At 45.7% G+C, this 27,273-nt stretch overlaps 1 long non-coding RNA gene across 2 annotated transcripts in view; it reads left to right on the top strand.

The window, feature by feature from the left end:
* The first annotated feature begins 1,880 nt into the window (after positions 1-1,880).
* The window catches only part of LOC128352289 (uncharacterized), a 62,800-nt gene continuing 37,407 nt past the window's right edge, over positions 1,881-27,273 (top strand). For both annotated transcript variants that reach the window (XR_008320303.1, XR_008320304.1), the window contains exons 1-3: positions 1,881-1,988; positions 9,122-9,209; positions 16,278-16,387. This is a non-coding gene — a long non-coding RNA (uncharacterized LOC128352289). The remainder of the gene's footprint in view (positions 1,989-9,121; positions 9,210-16,277; positions 16,388-27,273) is intronic.

Genomic DNA, 27,273 nt, shown 5'->3' with positions numbered 1-27,273 from the left:
TTTGCAATGCCTGGACCAATATGAACCAAATCGGGCACAGTTGTAGGACACATAGGGACATAGGGACATAGGAACATAGGAAACTGCCATATACTGAGTCAGACCATTGGTCTATCTAGCTCAGTATTGTCTTCACAGACTGGCAGCGGCTTCTCCAAGGTTGCAGGCAGGAATCTCTCTCAGCCCTATCTTGGAGAAGCCAGGGAGGGAACTTGAAACCTTCTGCTCTTCCCAGAGCGGCTTCATCCCTTGAGGGGAAGATCTTGCAGTGCTCACACATCAAGTCTCCCATTCATATGCAACCAGGGCAGACCCTGGTTAGCTATGGGGACAAGTCATGCTTGCTAACACAAGACCAGCATAGTTTGTGATAATGTCATCCATCAAAATTCAAAATGGTGGACATGTAAACTTTTGAGGCACAAGTGGGCTAACTTGTGAACCACCAAACCAATTTAAACCAAATTTGCTACAGCTGAAGGGACACATAGGGATGCCTCAATGGCATTATTTGTGATGATGTCATCCTCCCCAATTCAAGATGGTGGAAGCATGGATGTTTGAGGCATAAGTGGACTAACTTGAGAACTGACTAACCAATTTGGACCAAATTTAGTCCAGTTGTAGGGGATAGTGAAAAGAAAGTAGGCAGATTAGTTCTCACTAGAACAACTTGTTGGAAATGGGGCTGGAGATGGGTTCCCTTGAAATGTGGCACAGTGGTGGACTTTTTCTTTCTTTCTTTTAACTAATAAAAGTTAGAAGAGTAGGAGAGATTTGTGGCTGTATCTGGCAGCAGCCATTTCCCCCACATAATGATGTGGACATTGTGTCAGTATGAATCACTGTGGAAATAATAAGAAAGCTGCCACCAAAGCCACCATTGTGCAGATGGCCTGTACAGGGAGCTGCCATTTCCCCCCATAATGCCTTGGACTGATGCAACACATGAAGCAGAAGTGAAAATTTGGGGAGAACCATTTAAATTCATTCTCTCTCATGTTTATACACTGTCCCAAAATTACATCTCTGGGTGATTTACAACATGAAACAAATTAAAACAGAATTAAAGCATTAAAACAATTAAAAACCACAATTCTACTTTAAAACTTGGGTGAATAAAAGTGTCTTTAGAGACTTTTAAAAAGATGTCAGAGATGGGGAGGCTCTTCTCTCAGCAGGGAGCCCATTTCACAGTCTTGGGGCAGCAAAGAGAAGACCCATCCCTGAGCCACTACAAGAGGAACTAGTGGCAACGGGACAGACAGACCTCAATGGGAGATGGAGCTCATAGTGAAGATGTTCTCTTAAATATGCTGGGCCTAAGCTGTTTTGGGCTTTATGCGTTGTAACCAGCACCTTAAATGACAATAGAATTATCTTATCCTATTATCTTAAGACTTGAGTAGGAATTTTAACTAGTATCTGTCTCCCTTTTCCAAAGCCAGGTGGCCAGAGCAGGTGATGGCTCCAAGGCAGCAGATAAAGGGATGAACTAGCTACCTCACAGTTTAATGCTGCAGATCCACAGAAGTGAGCAGTGTCTTCTGGAAAAGGCACAGCCATGTCTCTGCTGTGCTCAGTGCCAGCATCAAATTGTAAAGCCTTTTGTGGAGGAATCACCCCTTCCCACTTGTTTTATGGTTTATTTGTTTTGTGCTTGCCTTGTTCTTTGTCCACTCCAGGCTCTGCATGGGTTAAAAATGTAACAACATTTGATAGCCTAGTCTGACCCGGGGGTGCGGGTGGGGAAATGGTTAGCTGCAGAGTTTTGGAGGGAAAGTGATAAAGTGTTGCTTTCATTGGCAATGGTTGTCTCCAGGCAGAGACAGAAGTTTCTAGCTCACTGAGGGAAGAAACTCCCTGATTGGTCGAGGTATCCCCTTGAAACAGAATATAAGGGAGAGTATACCAGCTAAGGGGGAGGCTGCTGGAGAGAAGGGAGAGCTGAGAGAAGAGAAGAGAGACTGTTTGCTGCTGAGTGTTGTGTGAGTCAGAAGGCTAGACTGCTAGCAGTAAAAGATCGGGCTGAAACTGCTAGGGAAGTTAGCGGTGAGGGGGCTGGTCTTACTGAAGCATGCTAGGCCTTGGTAGAGAAGGCTAGCGACTTGTTTGTATCCCCCCCCCCCCACTCTTTTGTACGCAAAGACTTGGACACAAAGTCTTTTTGGTAGCAGCGGACGGTGAGACTGAGGGCCAGCTGCAGCCAAGCCCTCACACCGTTATTGGACTGTTGCATTTCCAGTTACAGGGTGGGGGCGGGGAACACCTTCTTGCATGAAAAAAGACTAGCATTTCAGGGAGACAGGTTCAGCCTGGCTTTCTTTCTGGCATTGTAACTTTCTGTGTGCATATAGCATTTGGCATCACTTTAAAAAAAGGAAAATTCAGAACTGTGCAATGGTATCCTATATAATAAAGCCCTAGCGTGTGCGCCCGTGTCTCTGGTGTCTGCGCCCGTGTCTCCCTCGGCCGTTCTGGGCATGCGTGGTGCGCGTGCGCAGAAGAGCCGAGGGAGAAACGGCCGCAGGCACCAGGTGGCCATGTTGGCTGGATGGTTGGCCCGGCCACGGGAAGGCCAGAAGCAGCGGCCACGGGACCGGGCGGACTGCGGGGAGGGTAGATGCGGCAGCGGTGGGACCGGCCCTGCCTCGGGGAAAGCCGAGGCAGTGGCATCGGGTCTGGCCCGGCCGCAGGGAGGGGAGAAACGGCGGTGGTGTGTCCGGCCCGACCGCAGGAAAGGGAAAGGCGACGGCAGCGGGATCGGACCAGCTGCGGGGAGGGAAACGGCGGCAGTGGCAGGACCGGACCGGCCACAGGAAAGGGAGAGGCGGCGGCGGCGGCGGGTCCGGCCCAGCCGAAGGAAAGGAAGAGACGGCGGCGATGGGACCAGACCCAACCCGGAAGGGAGAGAAACGGCGGCGGCAGGACCGGCCTGGCCCGGCCAGGGGAAGGGGAGACAGGACAGGGGCGGGACCAGCCCGGACGAAGGAAAACCAGCAGCGGCAGGACTGGCCCGGACCCGCCAGGGAGAGAAACGGCAGCGGCAGGTCCAGCCTGGCCATAGGGAGGGGAGATACAACCCTACTAGTGCCCGTTATTTTAACGGGCTTAAAAAAACTAGTGTGGATATAATTCACATGCATAGTAGGAGTAGCATTTCCCAACATATACATATATGTATGCATATATTGGGGGTGGGGGGGCAGAAAGATAGTGCCGAGTCAGTGTCGACATGTGGTGACCACAGAGCCATGTGGTTTTCTTGGTAAATACAAGAGGGGTTTACCATTGCCTTCTCTTGTTCAGTATGAGATGATACCATTCAGCACCTTCCTATATCACTGCTGCCTGATATCGGAGTTTTCCATATTATGGGAAACACACCAGTGGAGGATCAAACCAACAGCCTCCTGCTCTCTAGGCAGGTTGCTTCCCCACTGCACCATTAGGTGGCTCAGGCATACATACCATATGCAACATTCAATTCTTTTAATAATAATCATTACAGAACAATTTAAAAACAGCATAAAACCAATAACAATTAAAACAGTTTTAAAACCCTGAAAGGCCAGGCCAAACAGATAGGTTTTGAGGGCTTTCCTGAAAGCCTACAATGAACTCAAACTACAGATTTCTGAGTGCTTTCTACAGCCCAGGATCAGCTACAGAGAAGGCCCACCACCAGACATACCGGTGGTAACTGAGACGGACCTCCTCAGATGACCTTAACGTGCAGTGGGGATCATGCAGAAGGTGCACGCTACGGTAACCCGGACCGAAGCCATTCTGTCTACTGGAGAAAATCAGGAATAAAACAAATTCCTACAATTAGCATGCACCACTTTTGCATTTTCCTTGTCTGTGCACACATGCTTTGTTACCCAGAGTCACATTCCATGTCACTTAGAAGCTACACAGAGTGGGCGGTAATCCTCAGAACTGGGAATCTGACTGCACTACGGCAGAAGTGTTATATTCATTGGTAAAGACTCTGTGGGGAGTAGCAGTGGCAGCATCAGGGAGCTGCTTTGGTTAGGGGAGGAGATATGAATACAGGGTCTGGGTTCTAAACTGTAGTGTTTTTGGTTAATCCATTCATTGATCCAGGCCAGCTTTTGAATGGTGCTATAGTTGCTTTTATTCTGGTCCTGCAACAGAGATGGAGCTAACAAATAGCCAGCAGCAAAAGCACTGAAGGCAGACTGCACCTGCCTTTCTGTAAATAATATCTGCCTTGTTACACTTAATATTCCTGATTCTACTCCACGGCCTTGCCCTTGCATACAACAACTTTTTCCTCTGGATTCTACATAAACGAGCCTGAACTACTCACTTTATTTTTCTCATTATCAGTCACTTTTTAACATCATCTAGTCTTTAAAAACATATGCACTCCTGTCACAAACCGTCAGCTCAGATACCCCATAGAGGTAGGTGTGAGGGTGTGTGTGGTAAATGGTACAGTTATGATAGAGGCTGTTCCTGTCACTGGCTCACATCCAAAGTTATTCATGAGCACTCCCACTGAAATTTATGGGACATGTTTAGTTTTACTCAGTGCTAATTTTCTGAAGTTTCACTCAGGATGAGGGGAGGGATATGCTGAGCTTCAGCATGTAGCCAGCCAATCAGGAGCAGAGGAGGAGGGTCTTCACCCTCCCCTTCTGCAGCAGACACAGCTGGAAATCCTCAGATGGGAAAAAAATAATGCAGCTGCAGCAGTGGGAGGTAGGAGGGTTCTGAGTACCCTCTGGGAGCCCTTCAAGTACCCCTAGGGGGACAGGAACCCCCTGTTGGGAACCCCTGATGTAGCATAATACAACCTTTGCATGGGTTTGGAGTTTTGAAATGCACACATGTATGTTTTAAAAGCATTTTTTAAAAGAAGAACTATGTTCTGGTTGTACCTTTAAGAAAGCCCTGGTCTTTGGAGTTGGCTTGCTTGGGGAGGAAACATTCGAACCTGCACCTCTCCAATTGCAGCTGCAAGTGGTATAGTCTGGAGAAATACGTTGCCACTTGATTCTGCTGAATGTATAAGCTGGCCCTTAAATAGCAGCAATCCTCAAAGGAAACCCAGCCAGCAGCCTTCAATAATGCACTCATAATTCAAGGCTAGCTGAGCCATATTTCAGCTGCAAAACGCAAACAGGAGACGGCAGTGTTCCATTCCACCCAGCAGCGTTGCTCACTTCAACTTCCAGCAGGCAGTGATGAATTCAGCTGCTCGTTCCTACAGAACAGAAGGTCATACTTACTTAATGTGAATTACATTTGCCTGGCAGTGGCGACTGAATTGCACATGCATACACAGTGATGCCTTGAACGCCAAAGCGGCTGCCTATCTGCTCTTTTCAGCATTGCTCTGATTCCTAGTCAAAATGTCTGGGTATTGTTCCTTCTCGGGACTAAATTGCTGTGCTAGCAACAGCAGGGTGCCTGCCTTGGAGGTCAGCATACAGCTGTGTTGCGCCAAGTACAATGAAGGGTACTTTAAGCGGCAGCGGGGAGATGCTTTAATAGCTGCTCCCTTACATTGCTACATGACATGTGCCACTCTGTTATTCTCTCTGACTTTGGCCATCCTCCTGCAGAATGCTTGCTTAGGCAGAGTTCTGTGCAATGATACAACCCTTAAAATGTGCTGTTATTAAGGCACCAAAATATTTGACAGTGGGTTTAACCCTGAGGAGGAAATATGCTGATATTTCAACCCTTTTGGAGGGACTTTTCTGTATGATTTTCATGATTGTTAATTCTGTGGAAGCAGTCTTAATTTGTGACAACATTCAGCTTTGGTTCAGATTATGGCCCACATACTGCGCAGTGTCCTGTGGGCAGTTTGCATACTGCCCGCACTGCAACCAGAACTTTTATATACTGGGGGGGGGGCGCCACTGGTGCTGAGTTAGTTAATCCTGTCTGCAGTGCATCTCCTTTGTAGGATGTTGGCTAGTACTAGCCTGTGATAGTTAAGGTCAGTTGGAATGCAACTTTTACTTGTCGGAAGATGTTCTTGATTGTAGAGGAGAGGAATCTCTCTCTCTCTCTCTCTCTCTCTCTCTCTCTCTCTATAGATAGATAGATAGATAGATAGATAGATAGATAGATAGATAGATATGTAGATATAAAGTATAGCAGGTGGGGTCTGCAAAGAGAGGGGTCGTGAGGGAGGAAAGAGCCCCTTCAGGAGAAGGAGGCTGCTGCGGTGTGAATTAGATGAAGAAACAAGATGAACAAGATCTGTTAATTCAGGAAGGGAGGGAGAGAGAGAAAAAACATGAAGGAAGGGGGGAGAAAGAGTGGGGAAGAGCGAGTGGAGGAGAGAGAAAGAGAGAAAAAGAAGGGAGGGCAAGAGAGACAGAAGGAAGGGTGAGGGATGGGCCCAAGCCTGTCGGCAGCCTGAGAGGAATGAGCAAACATGGAGGTACCGGCAGCAAGGAAGGGTCCAGTCAACCACTGCTGCTGTTTGGGGCTACCAAGGCTATTATCAGAGGGAGGCAGGCAGGCAAGGGGCAGGTCTGGGCCTCTCAGCAGCCTGAGGGGAATAAGCGGCCATGGCAGTGACAGCAGCAATGAAGGGCCCGGTCTATCGCTGCCGCCACTGCCGCTCCTGTGGGGAGGAGCATGAACGGGGCTCAGGTGGGGAGGTCTCTGGGGATAGGAGGCTGCAGCTTGGCCAATAGACACCAGCAACGCTGTAGCTGTGACCAAGAGAGGTGAGGGGGATGGATGGAGGAGTGACCAAGAGAGGTGAGGGGGATGGAAGCAATGGGATGGAGGAGGAGGAGCAGGAGTGTAGCTCAGGTGAGGGTGGGGAGATCTCTGAGGTGAGGGGGGCTGTGGCAGGGTGTGAGGGAAGCAATCAAGTACTAGTGCGCAGATGTTCTGTGTAGGTTAAGATAGTTATTATTATTATTCCACTTTTCAATATAAAGACCTGATTCACACAAGTGTTCAAATCGAGGTTTAATGTGGGTTACCAATATTAGCATGAGTGTGTGAACCCATGCCAAAGCATGAAAGAGGAAGGAGCACTCAAGAAATGTTCCTTGGTTTGAGAATGAGCCAATACATTACATGCAGTTGTCCCTGTTTTCATCTGTGAAATGTTGAAGGATGTATTCCGTTGTGTTTCTTGAAAACAGTGGCTCCCTTTGTATTAACACCACTCTTCATTTCTGCCATGAATTTGACAGGTAGGAGTCAATGAACATTACATATCAATAGGTGCAAGGCTGTTTTCACAGTTTCTGACTCTCAGCTGAAACCATTTTCTGGTCTTCTCCAAATAGCTGTTAATGAGCCCTTTCTGCCTCGATCACAAACCATTTGTCAAGTGGTGCATCCAGTTTGCTCCTTGCTTAAATGGCTGATCAATGCTCATGACCCATTTCTTCTCGCCATTCACATACATTATGTTCAACACTCATGCAATCTTTGTACAATGTACACAGGTACAGATCTGTACACAGTTTATTAACACGTTATGTTGAACAGGTTCAGCAGTACACTTCCTATGTGTATCCTGCATTTCAGGGGTCCAGCACCCATGTTCTCTTTTAATATCAACGCATGCACGGTCATTCATACAAACTTGTGCAAGTGAACAGGCATCTGTTTGTAAGAACAACATAATGGGGCTATTCTTACGATCACAAAAATCAGGCTAGGAAAAACCTAGCCCAATTTTTGTGATCGTAAGAACCACCGGGCTCGCAGCCGAGCCCAGTGGTTCTGGAGCGGCTAACCTCCTCCTGTAGCCCACTCCTTAGCCCGAGTTTGCGAAGCGAGCACTCCGCAAACACAGGCTATCTGCTCGTGAGTAGCCACGACGTGGCTCCACGCCGCGGCTACTTGCGAGTAGACCCCCAGCCAGGAGGCTTAAAAGCAGCCTCCCAGCTCGGGGGTCTCCCCAGTATTCCCTGCGTGCTCGCGCAGGGCATACTGGGGCTTCCGGGGGCTGCGCGGCCCCTGCTTCCCCCACCCCCTGCCAGCTCTGTCTTGGAGCCAGCCATTGTGTGGGTGGCCAATCTGGCCGCCCAGGGCTCCCTGCTCGCTCGTGAGCGGGGAGACCTGGCTTAGCCCGCTCTTCCCGCTCACCCTTTAGAACCAGGTCTCCCTGATCGTAAGACCCGGTCCAATGTCTGAGGTACTTCTGGATCTGAACTTCTCCCTGGTGTCCCAGGTTGAGGTGGTGGCCAGAGATGCTTTTTATCAGCTTTGGCTGATATGCCAGCTGCATCTGTTTCTCAAGATGAACAAACTTAGAATAGTGGTACATATGCTGGTAACCTCCAGACATGTCTACTGCAAAGTGGGGCTGCCTTTGTATGTAGTCCGGAAACTCCAGTTGGTACAGAATGCAGCAGCCAGGTTGGGCTCTGTGTCATCTCGGAGAGACCATATTACTCTTGTGTTGAATGAGCTACACTGGCTAGTGACAAGTTTCTGGGCAAAAATGCAAGGTGCTGGTTATAACTTATAAAGCCCTTAACATCTTAGGCCCTGGATATTGAAGAGAATGTCTTCTTTGCCATGATTCCCACCGACCTTTGAGATCTTCTGGAGAGGTTGATCTACAGTTGCCACCGTCTCGTCTAGTAGCTACTCAGAGACGGGCCTTTTCCATTGCTGCCCTGAGGCTTTGGAATGCTCTCCCTGCTGAAATAAGAGCCTCCCCATCTCTGACAACATTTTAAAAGGCAGATAAGACACATTTGTTCACCCAGGATTTTAATTAGATTTACATTTTTTAACAGTTTTAACCTTGTGTTAAATTTTAAATTGTTTAAATGTTTTAATTCTAATTTGTACTGTTTTTATTGTAAATTGCCTGAGACATAAGCTTTGGGCGATATATACATTTGCTAAATTTATGCCCTCTTTGTGGGCTTCTTCTAGGTATTGGCCACGTGCTGGACTAGACAAACCATTGGCCTGATCCAGGAGGGCTTTTTCTACCTTCTTTTTCTATAAGACCAGGTCATGTTGGTGTCCAGGAGCACCTTTCAATAACTCCCGTTAATAAAAGGGCTGAAAAACTCTCAATGCAATACAATTTCATCTCTCAAAGCAATTTCAGTCTTTGATCTCCACACCAACCTCTCTTTTTCAGATCTCTCTTGAACCAGGGTGTGTTGAGCTCCATATGCCTGAATGTCAACTTGCAGTTGTGGAAGTACCTTAACAACTTTAATGCACAAGTGAGTGATATATCAATTTTAAGTGTATTTTTACCACCATAACCCATCAGGATGGGGCAGGCAACATATCCACTAGAAGAAAACAAACAATTAAAAACCAGGACAGGTTTCGTGACATGTTAAAGTACTCAGGAGAATGGCCGGGTGTGCATGTGCCTTTCGTTGGTCCCTTTCCCATTGGTTGCACAACACAATCCAAAGCAACATAATATTATCTTGCTTTATTCAGAATGTTTCCTGAGGGCTTAGAGAGGCTTTTTACTTGGTTGTTTAGACTGAATCCCGTCTGGTCTCCTCTTTGCAGTTTTCATCTGAATGTGTCACTTCCAATGACAGCTTCAGAAACTGCACATTGCACAAACCAACATCTCTTGTAATCCACAGATTGAAGCAGATGTCGAGAACTGCCATATTACACCCCCCCCACCCTGGCCAGGTGACAAAAAAGTATGCATGCACACTTTTATTTTCTTTCCCCTGGTGCTCTTACAGTCCCAATCAATCAATCAATTTATTATACAGGCAGGATTGTGAGGTGACTCAACATAAATATCTCTGCTTGAGCCACTGCCTTCTGGAAATCCAACCTTATCGTTTAGTTATTGTTGCTTGTTACATATTTTTCATGCACTGTACTGTTTTGGGCATTAAATGCTCGGAGGAAGGTTCTGACATAACCTAATGAATAGTTTCTGTGCCATCCTTTCTGCTTTTTTGTTTTAAAGACCAATATGCTCATCCAGGTGGTCCAGGGTATTTAAGAAAACATCTTCTTCACTATGAGCCCCATCGCCCATTGAGATCATCTAAAGAGGTTTCATCTGTAGTTGGCACCAGCTCATCTGGTGGCTAAACAAGGGCCTTCTCTGTTATCGCCCCCAAACTCTGGAATGCACTCCCTGCTGAAATAAGAGCCTCCCTATCTCTGACAACCAGGGGCGTAATGATAGGGGGGCAGGCAGGGCACGTGCCCTGGGCGCCACCCCAGTGGGTCACTTGGGGGGCGCCAAAAAGTGGCTCCCCCCCACCCCCCCTGGATCGCCCGCCGAGTGTGGCGGTGGGCGTGCGGCGGCGATTTGGCGGCGGCGGCGGGTCACCCGCCGAGTGCGGCGGTGGCTGGCGGCAATGGGCTGTAGCGCGGCCCGAGCGGTGGCGGATCGCCCGCCGAGGAGTGCAGGCCTGCGCAGTTGGGAAGTGACGCTGGGCCAGAAGGCAGGCTCGGCGTCGCTCAGCCTGCACTCCTCGGCGGGCGATCTGCTGCCGCCACTCGGGCCGCACTACAGCTCGCCACCAGCCACCGCTGCTGCCCGCCACCGCCAAATCGCCGCCGCATGCTCGCCGCACTCGGCGGGTGACCCGCCACCGCCAAATCGCCGCCACCGCCGGTGATCTGCCGCCTGGGGGGTGCCGCCGTGCCCTCACAGTTATGTGGGGGCCGGGGGGCACCATTTCAGGGCCAGAGCTTGCCCTGGGCGCTGTTTCCCCCCAATACGCCACTGCTGACAACGTTTAGAAAGTCTTTAAAGATACATTTTTCCTTCCAAGCTTTTTAACTAGTCTTGTGGTTTTAAATTGTTTTAAGGTTTTAATTTCTGTTTTAATTGGTGTTATGTTGCTGTAAACCACCCAGAGCGGGAGGTTTGGGGCAGTGTACAAATATAATAAACAAATAAATTCGAGGTCTAAACACGCGTCATCTTTTGCCTCACACCGATGACAACACAAGGCAGAAATGGGAAGGAAAGGGCCACAATGGCATTTAAATTCAATAGCCAGTTCCCTACAGCTGTGTGTGCTGCTGTCTGCACCTCCCAAGGAGACTTCTCTGTCTCATGAGGAAACCCATCCTGAACAAGCTTCAGAGATGACTCCAAGGGGTAATATGGGGTAGAAGGCACACCTGCAAATATTTCCCACATGCCCTTTTACTCCCCCATTCACCAGACTGGACCTTTGCTGCAAAGTGTCAGACAATACAGTGATAGTATGTTATGGCCCCTGTAGCCTGAATTAATTATTTTCAAAGGCTTCTGTTGTTTAAACAGACAGTTTAAACAGACAGTGAGTTCATTCACTCGCTCCGCTACCCCAGAACAAGCAGCAGAAGCGGGTGTAGCCAAGTAGGAAGGAGACTGCTCTATCCTCCCAGGAGCCAGGCTAACCCCTTAGATTCTTTCCTGGCCAGGAAATAGGCTCACCCCAAACTAGTTGTCCCAGAATTCCTCCTGCTGATAAGGCCAAGGTATTAGCAGAGCATGTCACCCCCGTAAGCCATGCAGCCTTTGAGGTTGGTGATCCCAGTCTTCCTAAATAGAGGAGCCCCAGACCAGAGTCCCTGAGCAAAAATGCCTCTAAGGAATGACTAGAACTCCTCATCCCACCAAACATGAGCCTTAGGGTGCTCACCAATAAACTGATCTAGGTGTCCACAGACACTCAACTTGCCCATTGTGACTAGGAGACCTAGCAAACAGTGTGATAATCCCCAGCTAGGTCAATTCACAGAGAGCCAAAATATTCCTACTTGGCCCTCAATAGGACAACCCACACCATGCTCTGGGGAGGGAGGGGAGGACACTGCTCTCAAACCAAATGAGGGGCCTGGGCGGGTATAGCTATCAGCAGTTGGCTGGACCCGCCCACCCAGGCCCTCAGCCAATCGGAGCTTTGCACCAGCCTCATGCTTCAGAAAGATTGGTGGAACAAAAATGTCATGGCCATGACCAGGGCTCTCCTTAGGACGGGCGACCGGGCAATTGCCCCGAGCCCCGCACTGGCAAAGACCCTGCTCTGAGCACACTGCAGTGCAGTCTGCCCTACTCTCTCCCCCAGTCCCGGCCACTTATCTTTCCCCGCAGTCATTCTTTTGTGCCTGTGTGCAGCTTGAAAGGCTCTCAGGCAAAATGCTAGAGCTCCGCCTCTCAGCTGTACGGCAGATGGGTGGAGCTTCCAGAGAGGCCTCCATGCAGGCCTCGCTGAAGCTGAGGAAGGAAGGAGGCAGGCAGAGAGTGTCCGGCACCAGAGCTCTCTGCAGACCCTCTGCCCTGCCCTGCCCAGCCCAGCCCAGCCTTAGTAATGGAGGTATGATGTGATTTTGTATGATGTGATTTTGTGGTTATCTCCCCTTCTTGAATATTATTTATTTATTATTATTATTATTATTATTATTATTATTATTATTATTATTATTATTATTTTGATTTCTATACCGCCCTTCCAAAAATGCCTCAGGGTGGTTTACAAAAAGAAATAACAAATAAATAAGATGGAGCCCTGTCCCCAAAGGGCTCACAATCTAAAAAGAAACATGAGATACACACCAGCAACAAGTCACTGGAAGTACTGTGCTGAGGGTGGATAGGGCCAGTTACTCTCGCCTTGCTAAATTTATGGATTTACGCATTTATGGATTGGTTTGCCATACATATGGCTTTGGTACTGAACAGAGATGTAGGTCGGTGTGGGAGGAATATGTATATTTAAATGGAAGTGGATTGGACAAATGGTTGGTTTTTAATTTTTTTCTTTAATTTAAAAAACCTCATTCAAAAAGTCCTATAAGTGGTTTGCTTCATTGCAGAAAGTTACTAAAATGCCTGGAACTGAAGGCCCCCTTAGACCATCATTCCACCCCCGATATGGAAAAATCTGCTCTTTGCCTAAAAAAGGGTAAAACGCCCCCCTTTCTGCCCCAGCCTTTAGATCACCTGTCCTGGAATGTCTTGGCATAGGGCTTTGGTATTGAGCAGAGATGTAGGGCAGGGTGGGAGGAATATGTATATTTAAATTAAGTGGATTGGACAAATTGTTGTTTAAAAAAAAACAACACCATCCAAAAAGTCCTATAGGTGGCTTGTTTCAAGGCAGAAAATTACAAAAACTTCTGAACACAGTCTCAGAAAATTAGAATATTACATGGAACCAATAAGACAAGGATTGAAGAATAGAACAATATCGGACCTCTGAAAAGTATACAGTGTACTGTGCTTGATTGGCCAGCAAACTCGCCTGACCTGACCCCATAGAGAATCTATGGGGCATTGCCAAGAGAAGGATGAGAGACATGAGACCAAACAATGCAGAATTGCTGAAGGCCGCTAATGAAGCATCCTGGTCTTCCATAATACCTCATCAGTGCCACAGGCTGATAGCATCCATGCCACGCCGCACTGAGGCAGTAATTGCTGCAAAAGGGGCCCAAACCAAGTACTGAATACATATGCATGCTTATACTTTTCAGAGGTCCGATATTGTTCTATTCTTCAATCCTTGTCTTATTGGTTCCATGTAATATTCTAATTTTCTGAGACTGTGGATTTGGGGTTTTCATGAGCTGTACGCCATGATCATCACAATTATAACAAATTAAGGCTTGACTTATCTCGCTTTGCATGTAATGCGTCTGTCTCATATATCAGTTTCACCTTTTAATTTGCATTACTGAAATTAATGGACTTTTGCACGATATTCTAATTTTCCGAGTTTCACCTGTATTTTAAATTAGAATTTAAATTTTAAAATGTGGTTTTTCATTATGAAAAACGATTGGTTTTATACTGTCTTTATGGTGATTTGTCTCTGTTCCCTTTGGTTTACTTTGTGGTGTAGTGGTTAGAGTGCTGGACTGGGATCTAGGAGACCCGAGTTCAAATCCCCATTCAGCCATGATACTTGCTGGGTGACTCTGGGCCAGTCAATTCTCTCTCAGCCTAACCTAATACACAGGGTTGTTGTGAGGAGAAACTTAAGTATGTAGTACACTGCTCTGGGCTCCTTGGAGGAAGAGCGGGATATAAATGCAAATAATAATAATAATAAAAATTCTTATTTTAAAAAAATAAATTAGAAAGGACTTCATATATACATCTGAGGCTAAATAGGGTTTAAAAATATAGTTTCTATTAATATGGGCTCATTTTGTATCACATCAAAAACTGAGTATTCTGATTTATTTTTCCATAAGTATTTTACAGTTTTGTTTTTCTTTATGATGAAAAATCAGTGTTTTACCATTTTTACCCTAATCTTTATCTAGGTATAGCTTATATTACTTTATATTTCTGTTTTATTAACATGCAAAGTTTGCGAAGTCACTTTTATGTATTCTTGGTTTTGATGCTTCCTTTTCAATGCAGTGCAAGGTTTTTTGTTTTTTTTGTTTTTTTAAAATTGGGAGTCTATAATACAAAGTGCAGAGACTGCTTGGCCTCCCAATTGTGCAGCTTATCTTGCTCCTTTCAGAATAGATATCCTGAAAACCGTGAAACGGAATCTTGGATGGACTTAGCCAGCTAATGAGACAACTTCAATAAAAGCAAAAGTGAGAAAGTACAGGTCACTGTTAGCATGGGTACCTTTCTCCATGGCAACAAGGAGAAAAACGGGAAAGTTGTTCTTGGTGAGGAGGAGGAAGGAGGAGGTGTCACACACAGCCTGTTCTGTTGCTACAGCGCTTTGGACACAACAGATGATCAATGGAGATATTTATAGATGAGGAGAGAGTCACCTTATTCCTGTAATCTACAGTGCTCCTTGTAGAGCTATAGGAGTGCTATGAGTTGCAGCTAAGCATTACACACTCTCAGGAACAGTAATATTTCAGCCATATACCCGCTTAGGAGCTACAATGATGTATGGCATAGTACATCAGATTAAAAAAAAAAGATTAAACAAGGCAAGTCAGGCACTAGTGTCTCCAAGAGATAGTTCACACAGCCTAGCCAGGAATTGATGTGCTCTGTTGTGGCTTAAATATAATCCCATAACTGCACTTAACCAGTTCATCCTAACAAAGATGAGTGGGGTTCGGAAATAGTGCACCGAGGAGGAAGTATCCATCTTTTAAGGTATACATGGCAGGCGTTTCGCTACTTAGTTTGCAATCATACTGTTCTTGTTTGTTTATTTATTTAACGTATTTATATACCACCCAAAACTTATGTTTCTGTCAGTTTACTATAAAACAGTACAAATTAAAACAACATTAAAATATTAAAACACTTTAAGTTGTAACACAATGTTGAAAACGGTAAGTCTAAAAGCCTGAGTGAACAAATGTGTCTTAACTGCCTTTAAAAAAGTTGTCAGAGATAGGGAGGCTCTTATTTAAGCAGGAAGTGTGTTCCAAAGCTTTGGGGCAGCAATGGAAAAGGCCTGTCCCTGAGTAGCTACCAGACGAGCTGGTGGCAGCTGCAGACGAACCTCTCCGGATGATCTCAATGGGAGGTGGGGTCATGGAGAAGACGACATTCTCTTTAATACCCAGGAACTAAGCTATTTGGGGTTTTATAGGTTATTATAACTACCAATGGAATATGCTCTCTGCTGAAATAAGAGCATCTCCTCTGTTTGTTTGTTTTCATTGTGTCCTGTGTATTTTAATCTGTGTTGACTTTTAAATATTATTTTGAATTTTGTACACCGCCTAGAGATGTACATATCGCCGCCGCCACATGCACACAGGCAGGCAGTAGACAGATGGCAACACAGGCTCTCATTCTGGGCCATCTGGGAAGTAGGTATTCTCTTTCTCTCCTGCAGTGCTTCTGGCAAGCTGAGGCCACAGGCAGTGTTCCTATATAGGCCCGTAGTTGGCTAATCTGGGCAGGTGGTACTCAGAAACTGCTGACTCACCCGGGGTCCTGGTCCTGCACAAACTCCCCAAAGAGCAGCAGCAGCAGCACCCACAGTCCCACAGGTCAGACAGCAAGCAGCGGGCACCAAGCAGGCAGGCAGGCAAACAGCAGCTGTAGACAGATGGCAAAATGACTACTTCACTTTGCCTCATGAAAGTACTGCCCCTGAGCCCTGTGACAAGGCTAATGCCTTAGCCAGGATGAGAAAAACAAGAGCAAGCTTCAACAGACTGTGCATGCCCTTCCCTCTCCTCTACAGAGAAATTCTGCTTCAGTGGAATTCCTTAGAACCATTTAAAGAACTGTTGTGTCCCCTAAAAGGCACTGTCAAAATATGTTGGACATTTGGACTTCCCATGTTTATGCATCTTTTTTGAAGTTTTCCTTTCCCTTCTTTTGGACCTGTTTTTGGTCCTTTTCTTCCTTGCTTCAGTTTCATCTTCATAGCAGTATGAAGTATGGCAGAGAGAGGTGGGAATAAACCGCGCCTGTGCCCCTGCTCTTCCTGTATAGGCCACCACTGCTTCATAACACCCCTGTGAGGTAAGTCATCATCCCAATTTAAAACTTAGATGGGGTAGCTTGCCCACCTATGAAAGTCATGCTGAATCCATGTCTCCCTGGTTGAAATTTGCCACTTTCTCCAGCAGACTTACCAGATGCAAGGAACTGACATTATAGACACAATATTTTTGTTAATGAGCTCGTTGTAAAACTATTGGTGGACTTAAATTAATCGACGTGGACATGAACCATTGTAATCTCATTAGAGTTAGTGTAAGTATGTCATACAGAGGTTAATCAGGGTCGTGCAGCATTTTCAGTGTTTATGTAACTGTTCCAGAAGCATTTCCTAGAGACTGAACTGATGAAAACATATTTGCACAAATAGCAAAAAGTAATGGGAGGCATATTATAACAAATCAACTGATTGTCAATGCAAAACTACTTGGAATATTAATGGCTTCTCCTTTTACAGATCTACAATTTCCACTAATTGCTATGCTAGCACCATGCACAATTTTGTTTTGATTAGCCTTCTAGCTGGAATCCCATTTTGTTGTCACTCTTAAATATACAGAAAGCTTTTTGAGAGTGCACCAATAAATGCCTTTAATTCAAATCAAACCACCAAGCAGCTAAGATGACTAATGTGCTTGTAAAGGGATGGATCTAATTATTGCTTGCATTTGTATATTTTTCTCTTCCTCGCACCCCCCATTTGTGATGGATTTTCTCCCCCCAAAATAATAGATTACTATTATCACTGACTGTTTTGTTGCAAAGATCTTTTTCAGGACGGCATTACAGATTCGCACACTGAATATGTCATTACTTAAAGTCTCAACTTGGTGTATGAAGAGTTTTAAATGTGCCATAATCATGTATAGAGCAACAAGCAGTGAATTAGTTGTTCCCTGTTTGGTGCTCAGTTTCTTGTATCTTAGTGAAAGAACTGGAGTTTTAATCCTTTTTCTTCTCACAACAGCGGGAGACTTTAATCTCCAAGGAGACATATTTCAGAGCAACAAGACACAAATAATGTTAGGCAGTATGGCAGCCTCATAGCCAAATATTTCCACGTTAAACAAAAGCTGTTCTGCTTCAGGAGACAGAATTAGATACAGGCATCAGGTCACCAAAATAAGCTGGCTAGAAAATGTGTCACAAAATCTGCTTTGCTCTGGTGCATTTCTGGATTTGCAGTTTTCAATATCTCACTTCTGATAGCTAGTGCTGAGATGAAATCCACTCCCTCCTCCATCATTTGCCATCGTAGTCATAAGATAGGTAGTTGGGGGTCATTCTGGCCATTTGGTGGATGACACTCAAACAGGGGTGAAGTGTGGGGTGAATTTACTAGTGGCCGCAGTTGCACTTCTTGTTTTTGATGAGCATCCACAGGGCTGCAGAGAGAGAGAGCAGGAAGCATTGCTGTCACTTTGATTGTTTCATGATGACACCACATGATGACATGATGTCATCATGAAGCCAAATGAGAGTGAGGGCAATGAAGCCAAATGAGAATGCGGGCAATGCTTCACTCTGGAATCTTGTGGGTGAAAAAAATGGCATACACTCTTGGAGCACAATATTGCAAACTAGGTGGTAGTGGCAGCAGCAAAAAATATACATGTATTTATTTATTTACATGTATATCTTGCTCTTCCTCCAAGGAGCCCAGGGTGGCATACAAGTTTGTGTTTATCATCACAACAACTCTGTGATGTAGGTTAGTCTGAGAAATAAGTGACTGGCCCAGAGACACCCAGCTTCAAGGCGTAATGGGGATCTGAACTAATCATTTAATCATAAATGGCTTACATTAGGAGAAAGATCATGACAGCTTTTAAAAAAGAACCAGTCTTCTAGATCTGTTGTGCAGGACTTGATAATTGATTCTAGAGCTTGGGCAATTCCAGAGCTTCGGGTGGGGGCATCACCAAAAAAGACTGTTCAGTAGTGGTCACTAGAGTTAAAAGCTCTGTCTGAGCTATTTCTGAAAGCTGTCCTGCACTGAGTCCCCCAGTAAGTTGATTATTGGATTACTGGGATGTCCAAACCCATCCTAGAGAGTTGGGAACCATAGACTGAGGAACCACCAAGAAGTTCTCACCCCCAAATCGCAAAGAGAGGGGAGAGACATATGAAAAAATGTGCTCCTTCTAGTATCTGGTCTTAAGTAGCGTTCTCTCCAAAAATCCCTTTAGAAGCTGCTCTTGGGCTCCAAAACAACTTTGTAGGGAAAGCTGTGGAATGTAGTCCACTTCCCAGGGCTCCCCATGTTCCTTCTAAGATGGCACCAGAATGCTGCAGTGCTCTGTGCTCTTTAAGTGGTCTTTGAAACAAGTAAGAGTTTCCCCTACTAACTAGTGGCGGAGGGAGGCCAATGGCTGCCTGGGTTCAGTCCACCACTGTGGCCCCCTAGCCCCGCCCCCTGCATAAGCATCTGACATCAGACGCAGGGGGCGAAGGTTAGCCACGCCCCCTGGACCTGACATCAGGCGCAGCCTCATTTGTGAGCAAGATTGGCCAGCGCTGCACTTGCAGCGTGGCCAGAGTGACTCTCCTTGCCTTTAAGAGTTGCTCCCAGCCATGCTGCAAATGCAGTGCTGGCTGGATTTAGCTCGCAAATGGGGCCATGCGACCCCGTTTGCAAGCAAAATTGGCCAGCACTGCATTTGCAGCATGCCCAGGAGCCACTCTAGCCACGCTGCGAGCACAGCACTGGCCGGTTTTTGCAAGCTAAACCATGGGGCCCCTGTCTGGTATCAAATGCAGGGGGTATGGCTGGGGCATGAGGCGTGGCATCTGAGAGGTGGCAGCCCGGATTCTTTGAACCCGTTCACGCAATGGTGGCTCTGCTCCTGCTACTAACTGAGCAGAGAGGCACCTTTTTAAAGTGGTGATTTTCTTTACTGAGCAGGAGGAAAGCAACTGGCCCTATCCAACCTCAGCACAGCACCCCTGCAGTGGCTGTTGCTGGTGTCAATCTTATGTTTCTTTTTAGATTGTGAGCCCTTTGGGGTCAGGGATCCATCTTTATTTATTTTATTTATCTATTGTAAACCACTTTGGGAACTTTGGTTGAATGTTTGGTGTATAAATATTCATCATCGTTGTCGTAGTACTAATAAGTTAGTTAAGGAGTTGTCTCCCACATGTAGGTGCATGTTAGGAATGCTTGCCTCTGCATGGTACCAGGTGGTATGTACACATCATTTGGCTTTGGCTATTCAGCTCCAAATCTTTGCATAGGCCTAGGCTCCACTTAGTGATCAAAGTGTTGTTCAATAAATGTCTGGTAAGGTTCCAAAAGTAAGCAATGTAAGCCTGTATAGTCCTAGCAAACCATGAGTGCTGCCTAACGTTTCCAAAATCTCTTGTTAAATAATGATTGTGATAAGAGAAATGGCAGGCTGGATAGCTTTTCAAATTGATTATCTTATGAAAACCAGTTGCCCCTGTATCAGTCAAAAGAATACAGGTATACGAATGATGATAAAGCATTACTAATGTCATTCTCTAACAAGCAGAAGATTTCTGGTTCGATATAAGAAGATGCTGAAAGGCATCATCTCACGCTGCATGGGAGGAGGCAATGGTAAACCCCTACCAAAGAAAACCACAGGACTCTGTGGGCGCCAGAAGTCGAAATTGCCTTGATGGCACACTTTAAGAACAGCCCTGCTGGATCAGGCCCAAGGCCCATCTAGTCCAACATCCTGTTTCGCAGAGTGGCCCACCAGATGCCGCTGGAAGCCTACAGGTAGGAGTTGAGGGCATGCCCTCTCTCCTGCTGTTACTCCCCTGAAACTGGTACTTAGAGGCATCCTGCCTTTGGGGCTGGAGGTGGCCTATAGCCCTCTGACTATTATTATTATTATTATTATTACATTTATATCCCGCTCTTCCTCCAAGGAGCCCAGAGCGGTGTACTACATACTTGAGTTTCTCTTTCACAACAACCCTGTGAAGTAGGTTAGGCTGAGAGAGAAGTGACTGGCCCAGAGTCATCCAGCTAGTATCATGGCTGAATGTGGATTTGAACTCTGGTCTCCCCGGTCCTAGTCCAGCACTCTAACCACTACACCACGCTGGCTCACAATGACTAGTAGCCAATGATAGATCTCTCCTCCATGAAGTTATCCAAACCCCTCTTAAAGCCATCCAGGTTGTTGGCTGTCACCATATCTTGTGGCAGAGAATTCCACAACTTGGTTATGCATTGTGTGAAAAAGTACTTCCATTTGTTGGTCCTAAATTTTCTGGCAATTTAGGACCTTTACTTTACTAATGTCATTCTAGAGTACAGCATGGCCGTGAAAAGGCTCAGAAAAGTAAACTTTAAAGACTAGAACAATCAGGGACAGGAACCTTCCAAGGAACAGAAAAGCATCCTTGATATCTCCCCCCACTCCCTAAATGGCCATTTCAAAATGATCCAAACTAGCTATACTTAGTACTCTTTAAAATCTTCTTTTCTTTCTTTCTTTTTATTTTCTGGTTTTATTAGAAAAGATTTTCTATAGCTATTGGAGGAGAGATTAATTAAGAATATGTGATGCAGATAATTTTGTCAGGTGTATTTGCACTCTTTCTTATTTTTAATAGGTATTAACACTGCAAGCGCTCAGCTGAAACAGCCGGTATGCTGGGGAAATCTAGGATACACCTCAGTAATCTTCAAGTGCCTCACTTTTGATTCACCTTGCTAGTTGTTTGAAGCAGATTGCTTATTTATTTATTTATTACATTTTCATACCACCAAAAACTAGCATCACAGGGCGGTTTAAGAAAAACTTTAAAACCGCTATTAAAAACAAGCAATTAAAACAGTATAAATTAGTTTAAAATAGAAAAGTAAAATTAATAATAGTTAATGTTGTTTAAAATAATATCTGTAAAAACAAATTATTACTAACCAAAGCCTTGATTAAATAAATGCGTCTTGAGAGTTCTTCTAAAGGCTGCTAAAGATGGTGAAGTTCTCTCCTCGAGCTGATTTCAGAGTATTGGGGTGGCTATAGATGAGGCACGACCATGAGTCGCCACCAGAGGGCTGGAGGTAACCGTAGGCTCTCTTTGTTTATTATTTATCTGTTTATTTATCAAATTTGTACACTACCCCAAATTTTCATCTCTGGGCGGTTAACAACAACGTAAAACAAGTTAAAACATACACAAAAATCTTAAAACCATATAAGCAATCTAAAAGTCAAACACAGATTAAAACTTAAACATTTTAAAAAGCTTAAAAAGCTTGGGTGAAGAGGTGGGTTTTCAAGTGCTTTTAAAAAGTGGTCAGAGATGGGGAGAATCGTATTTCAGTAGGGAGCACATTCCACAGTCTCGGGGCAGCAACCGAGAAGGCCGTCCCCGTGTGGCCATCAGCTGAGCTGGCAGCAGCTGGAGACAGACCTCTCCAGATGACATCAATGGGCGGTGGGGCTCATAATGAAGAAGACATTCTCTTAAATACCCAGAGCCTAAGCCATTTAGGGCTTTGTAGGTTATAACTTGCACTTTGTAATTTGCCCAGAAACCTATTGGCAGCTCGTGTAGTTCTATCAGCAAAGGAGTAATATGGTCTCTCCAAGATGACCCAGAGACCAACCTGGCTGCTGCATTCTATTAGGGGTGTGCATGGTCCGGTGGGCCCCCGGTCCGGCACGGGGGGGACTGTTTCTTTAAGCGGAGGGGTGGTAGTACTTAACCCACCCACCCCGCCGCCGCTCTTCCCCCTCCGGCCCTCGTCCTTTGTAAAATCTTCTTGGGGCGGCAGAGTTCTTCCCTGCCGCCCCTGCCCCCGTTGTTGTTAGTTAAGGCTTTAACGAGACGAGCACTAGCGGCGCGCATGCGTCCTCTTCGGCGTGCACACTCGTCTCTGATGCTGACACGTGCGTGCCGCATACGTCACGGCGCGCGTGCCGAGGAGGACGCATGCGCGCCGCTAGCACTCGTCTCGTTAAAGCCTTAACTAACAATGACGGGGGCAGGGGTGGCAGGGAAGAACTCTGCCGCCCCAATAGGATTTTACAAAGGACAAGCACCAGAGGGGGAAGAGCGGCGGGTGGGGGGAAGAACTACCACCCCCCCCGCTTAAAGAAACAGTCCCCTTCCGTGCCGGACCGCCGGAGCGGTCCGGCGGTCTTTTCTATTGTGCCGGACCAAAACCGTGCACACTCATACATTTTGTACCAATTGGAGTTTCCGGACTACCTACAAAGGCAGCCCCACATAGAGTGCATTGCAGAAGTCAAGTCTGGAAGTTACCAACATATGTACCACTGTTTTGAGGTCGTTCATCTCATAAACTGGCCGCAGCTGGCGTTATCAGCCCTTATACAAATTTATGGTGCGGCCACATCTGGAGTACTGCATACAGCTTTGGTCACCGGATCTTAAGAAATATATTGTAGAACTAGAAAAGGTGCAGAAGAGGGCAACCAAAATGATCAGGGGCCTGGAGCACCTTCCTTATGAGGCTAGGCTACAGCATCTGGGACTCTTTACCTTGGAAAAGAGGCAACTAAGGGGAGGCATGATCGAAGTGTATAAAAACTATCATGGAGTGGAGAGGGTGGATGAAGAGAAATTTTTCTTCCTCTCACAACACTAGAAACGGGTCACCCCATGAAACTGAAGGTCAGGAAATTTAAGACCGACAAGCGGAAGTACTTTTTCACACAGCGCATAATTAATCTATGGAATTCCTTGCCATGAGATGTGGTGATGGCCACCAGCTTGGATGGCTTTAAAAAGGGCTTAGACAGATTCATGGTGGACAGGTCTATCAATGGCTATTAGTATGGTGGCAATGGGCCATCTCCAGCCTCAGAGGCACGATGCCTTTCAATAGCAGTTGCAGAGGAGCAGGGGCAGGAGAGGGGGCATGCACATACCTCTTCCTGGGGGGCTCCCCAGAGTCATCTGCTGGGCCACTGTGTGAAACAGGATGCTGTACTAGATGGGCCTTTTGCCTGATCCAGCCAGGCTGTTCTTGTGTTCTTATAAGCCGAAGCTGATAGAAAGCCACTCTGGCCACTGCCTCAACCTGAGATACCAGGGAGAGGTGTGCATCCAGAAGCGCGCCAGACTGTGTGCTTGTTCCTTTTGGGGAAGTGTGACCCCATCTAAAACAGGCAGATAAAAATCGTCTCTGGAGTTCTGACCCTGCACAATAAGTACCTCCATCTTATCTGGATTCTTTTATGCCCTTCTGTTGCTGGCCTAAGCGTGGGATTGCTGTTAATCGTTCCAAAATCTCAGTGGCTAAGGTCATTCACACAACCCGATAAGCAGTGTTGGAAGGGCTGGGGGGTGTGGAGAGGCAGGATCACACCCACCTTCCTCACAGACGATCCTGTTCTTTCTTTTGACTGTGCAGCTCATATGAACTGGCACCCCTCTACTTCAGTAATAGCCCAGGTAAAATACTGGTGGGGCAGCACTTGGATTGGGCCCAATCCCAGAGCTCCACATGAGCAGCCCTACCCAGGTAAGGCTGTGCAAGCTGGGTAGGGCTGCTCATGTGATTAGCCTCACTGTATATGTACTGTCCTTGTGTGTGGGGTGGGTGGGTGGTTTGCCTTATTCAAAGCTGCCTTATTTAATTGTAAACCATCCTGAGCCATTTGGGAAGGGCGGTATAAAAATCAAATAAATAATAAATAAATAAAGGTCATTCACACAATAAAAAAACTGTGATCTACCCAGATTTAGGAACTGTGTCCCCTGGGGGGATAATGGGGCTGCTCTGGGAAGAGGATCTAGGTTTCAAGTTCCCTTGCTGGCAGCATCTCCAAGATAGGGGTGTAAGAGATTCCGGCCTGCAACCTTGGAGAAGCCGCTGCCAGTCTGTGAAGACAATAATGAGCTAGATAGACCAATGGTCTGACTCAGTATATGGCAGTTTCCTATGTTCCTGTGTATGTTCCCAATTTTCAGTTGTGGGAAGCAAGGTAGGAGGAATACCTGGGTAGAAGTGATTGTGTGGAAGCAAGGTAGGAGGAAAACCTGGGTAGCTTTTCCTCCTACCTTGCTTCCACACAATCACTTCTACCCAGGTTTTCCTCTTACCTCGCTTCCACACAATCAAAAATTGGGAGCACACACAGTCCCAAACCATGATAGAACACAGGCTGTTCTCATGAGCAGCCAAGCCCATGTTTAGGCAGCTAAGCCTGGGCTTGGCTGCCAATGAGAATTGCTGGGATCCACGCAGATCCCAGCCGTGCCGTGGTGTCAAACTTAGCACTGAAGCGCGGGTCTTAGCTGAGATTAAGGGTGCCCCTTACCCAGCTGCCGGGATCGTATATCAGCGAGGGCTACTTGTAGCTCACTTTGACACAGAGACGGGGACCTAGAGCATGTGCTGCACTGTGGGATACCCAGAGGCCAGGATGAATCCCAGCCTCAGAACGATCCTCCTTGCTCCACACTGTACAGAGCAGCACGGATTGCGTGGGAGCACACTCTGCGCTCCCACCAAGCACAGGATGATTGTCTGCGAGGAAGGCAAGTTTTGCAAAGCCTTCCACCTGCCTACCTGGTAGGTCATGTGAATGGCTCCAGTTTTTGATTGTGTGAATGACTTCATAGGCTTGTTCACACACTCATTTGAATCTAGGTTTAATGTGAGTTATCAACACTGAAGTGATTGTGTGAACCCATGTCAAGGTGGTTTATCACCCAAGATGAATCTGAGATGCCTGCCTTTGTATGGCTTCACACAGTCACACTAATATCGGTAGATTAAACGTAGATTCAAATGATTGTGTGAACAGGCCCAATGTATTGTGCAAATTTTCAACATCTTTCGCTAGTGCAAGGACTAGCCTGGAACAGGCATTCCTTTCTTTGAGCACTGTCCTTGTGCTGTGTCCTTGCCATCTTATGATTATTTTCTTTTTTAATGTAAACCGCTTGGAGAAATTTTTTCTAAACTGAAATGTGGTATAATGATAACAACAACAACAACCATAACAATAATATTACTGCCCAATGAAAGCAACATCAAGAAACTGGAAGAGAAAGAACATTACAAATACTTGGGCATTCTCCAGGCAGATAACATCGCACACACTGAAGTTAAAAGAAAAATGGGAAGTGAATACATCAGGAGAGTTAGAAAAATCCTCAAGTCCAAACTCAATGGCGGGAACACCATACAAGCCATAAACACCTGGGCTATACCTATTATCAGATACACTACAGGAACAATAGACAGGACCCAGGCAGAGCTAGAGACGCTGAATCGTAAGACCAGGAAAATAATGACCATCAATCATGCTCTACGCAGTGATGTAGATAGGCTATACCTCCCTTGCAGCTCAGGCGGAGGGGAATGCTGCAAGTCCATCAAACAGTAGAGGGGGAGGAAAGAGGCCTTGAAGAATAGATCAAGGACAGTGAAAAAGATGCACTTAAAATTGCCAATAACAAGAAACTATTAAACACCAATCAAACAAAGCAGGCCTACAAGAAAGAACAAGTCAAGAGCCGAGCAGAAAAATAAGCCACTACATGGTCAATATTTGCATAATATAAGTGGAAAATCAAACATCATCAAGACCTGGCAATGGCTTAAGAATGGCAACTTGAAGAAAGAAACAGAGGGTTTAATACTGGCTGCATAAGAACAGGCACTTAGAACAAATGCAATAAGAGCAAAAGTAGAAAAATCAACAACAAACAGCAAGTGCCGCCTTTGTAAAGAAGCAGATGAAACAGTGGACCACCTCATCAGCTGTTGTAAAAGGATTGCACAGACTGACTACAAACAAAGGCATGACAAGGTAGCAGGGATGATACACTGGAACATCTGCAAAAAATACATGCTACCTTTAGCCAAAGATTGGTGGGACCATAAAATTGAAAAAGTTGTCGAAAATGAAGATGCAAAAATATAATGAGACTTCCGACTACAAACAGACAAACATCTGCCACACAATACACCAGATATAACTGTAGTCGAGAAGAAAGAAAAACAAGTCAAAATAATCGACATAGCAATACCCGGTGATAGCAGAATAGAAGAAAAAGAAATAGAAAAAATAACAAAATACAAAGGTCTACAAATTGAAATTGAAAGGCTGTGTCAGAAGAAGACCAAAAGAATCTCAGTAGTAATTGGCACCCTAGGTGCAATTCCAAAACAGCTTGAAGAGCACCTCAACACCATAAGGGCCACAGAAGTCACCATCAGCCAATTACAAAAAGCAACTTTACTGGGAACAGCCTATATTTTGCGATGATATCAATAATAACAACAACAATATTGATAATAAAATTCAGCCATCCCAGGTCCTTAGGAAGGACTCGATGTCTGGATAAAACAAACCAGTCAATAACAACTTTGTAAACAAATAATGATGCTGATGATAAATAAATAAATAAAACATATTGCCTGTTGGCTTGCCTATTGGCTTCTCAGAGGCATCTGGTAGGCCACTGTGTGAAACAGGATGTCCAAACTATGACCCACATGATGCACCATGTTTATTTATGTATTTATTTAAAGCATTTATACCCCACCCCTCCAGTACATTACTGCTCGGGGCGGCTCACAACATTTATAAAACAGTTACCATATAAAATCAAAAGAATACAATTATCCAAGTTAAACAAGTTAAAAATCCAAGCTAACACCATGCTGGTGTTCCTCATTGGCTGGTACTACTCCACATGTGCAACCTACATGTGCAGTAGTGATGCATGTTGCACAACTAATTAAAATGCAATGCCCACACTAGTGCAGCACTACTTACATTGTTTCCACTGTAAGTAGTGCTGTGTAAATGGAGGTGTGCTGTTAAAAGTAGTTGTGGAACTGTGCCCCTGAACAGCACTGGTGGGGTTTGGTTCTATGCACACAGCACGACTGACCACTTGAGAATTCCAGCATTGCCTTGAGCCTCATGTAG

Source organism: Hemicordylus capensis, chromosome 3, assembly GCF_027244095.1.
Source record: "Hemicordylus capensis ecotype Gifberg chromosome 3, rHemCap1.1.pri, whole genome shotgun sequence".
Lineage (NCBI taxonomy): Eukaryota > Metazoa > Chordata > Lepidosauria > Squamata > Cordylidae > Hemicordylus > Hemicordylus capensis.
This window is presented reverse-complemented; position numbering and strand designations above follow the sequence as displayed.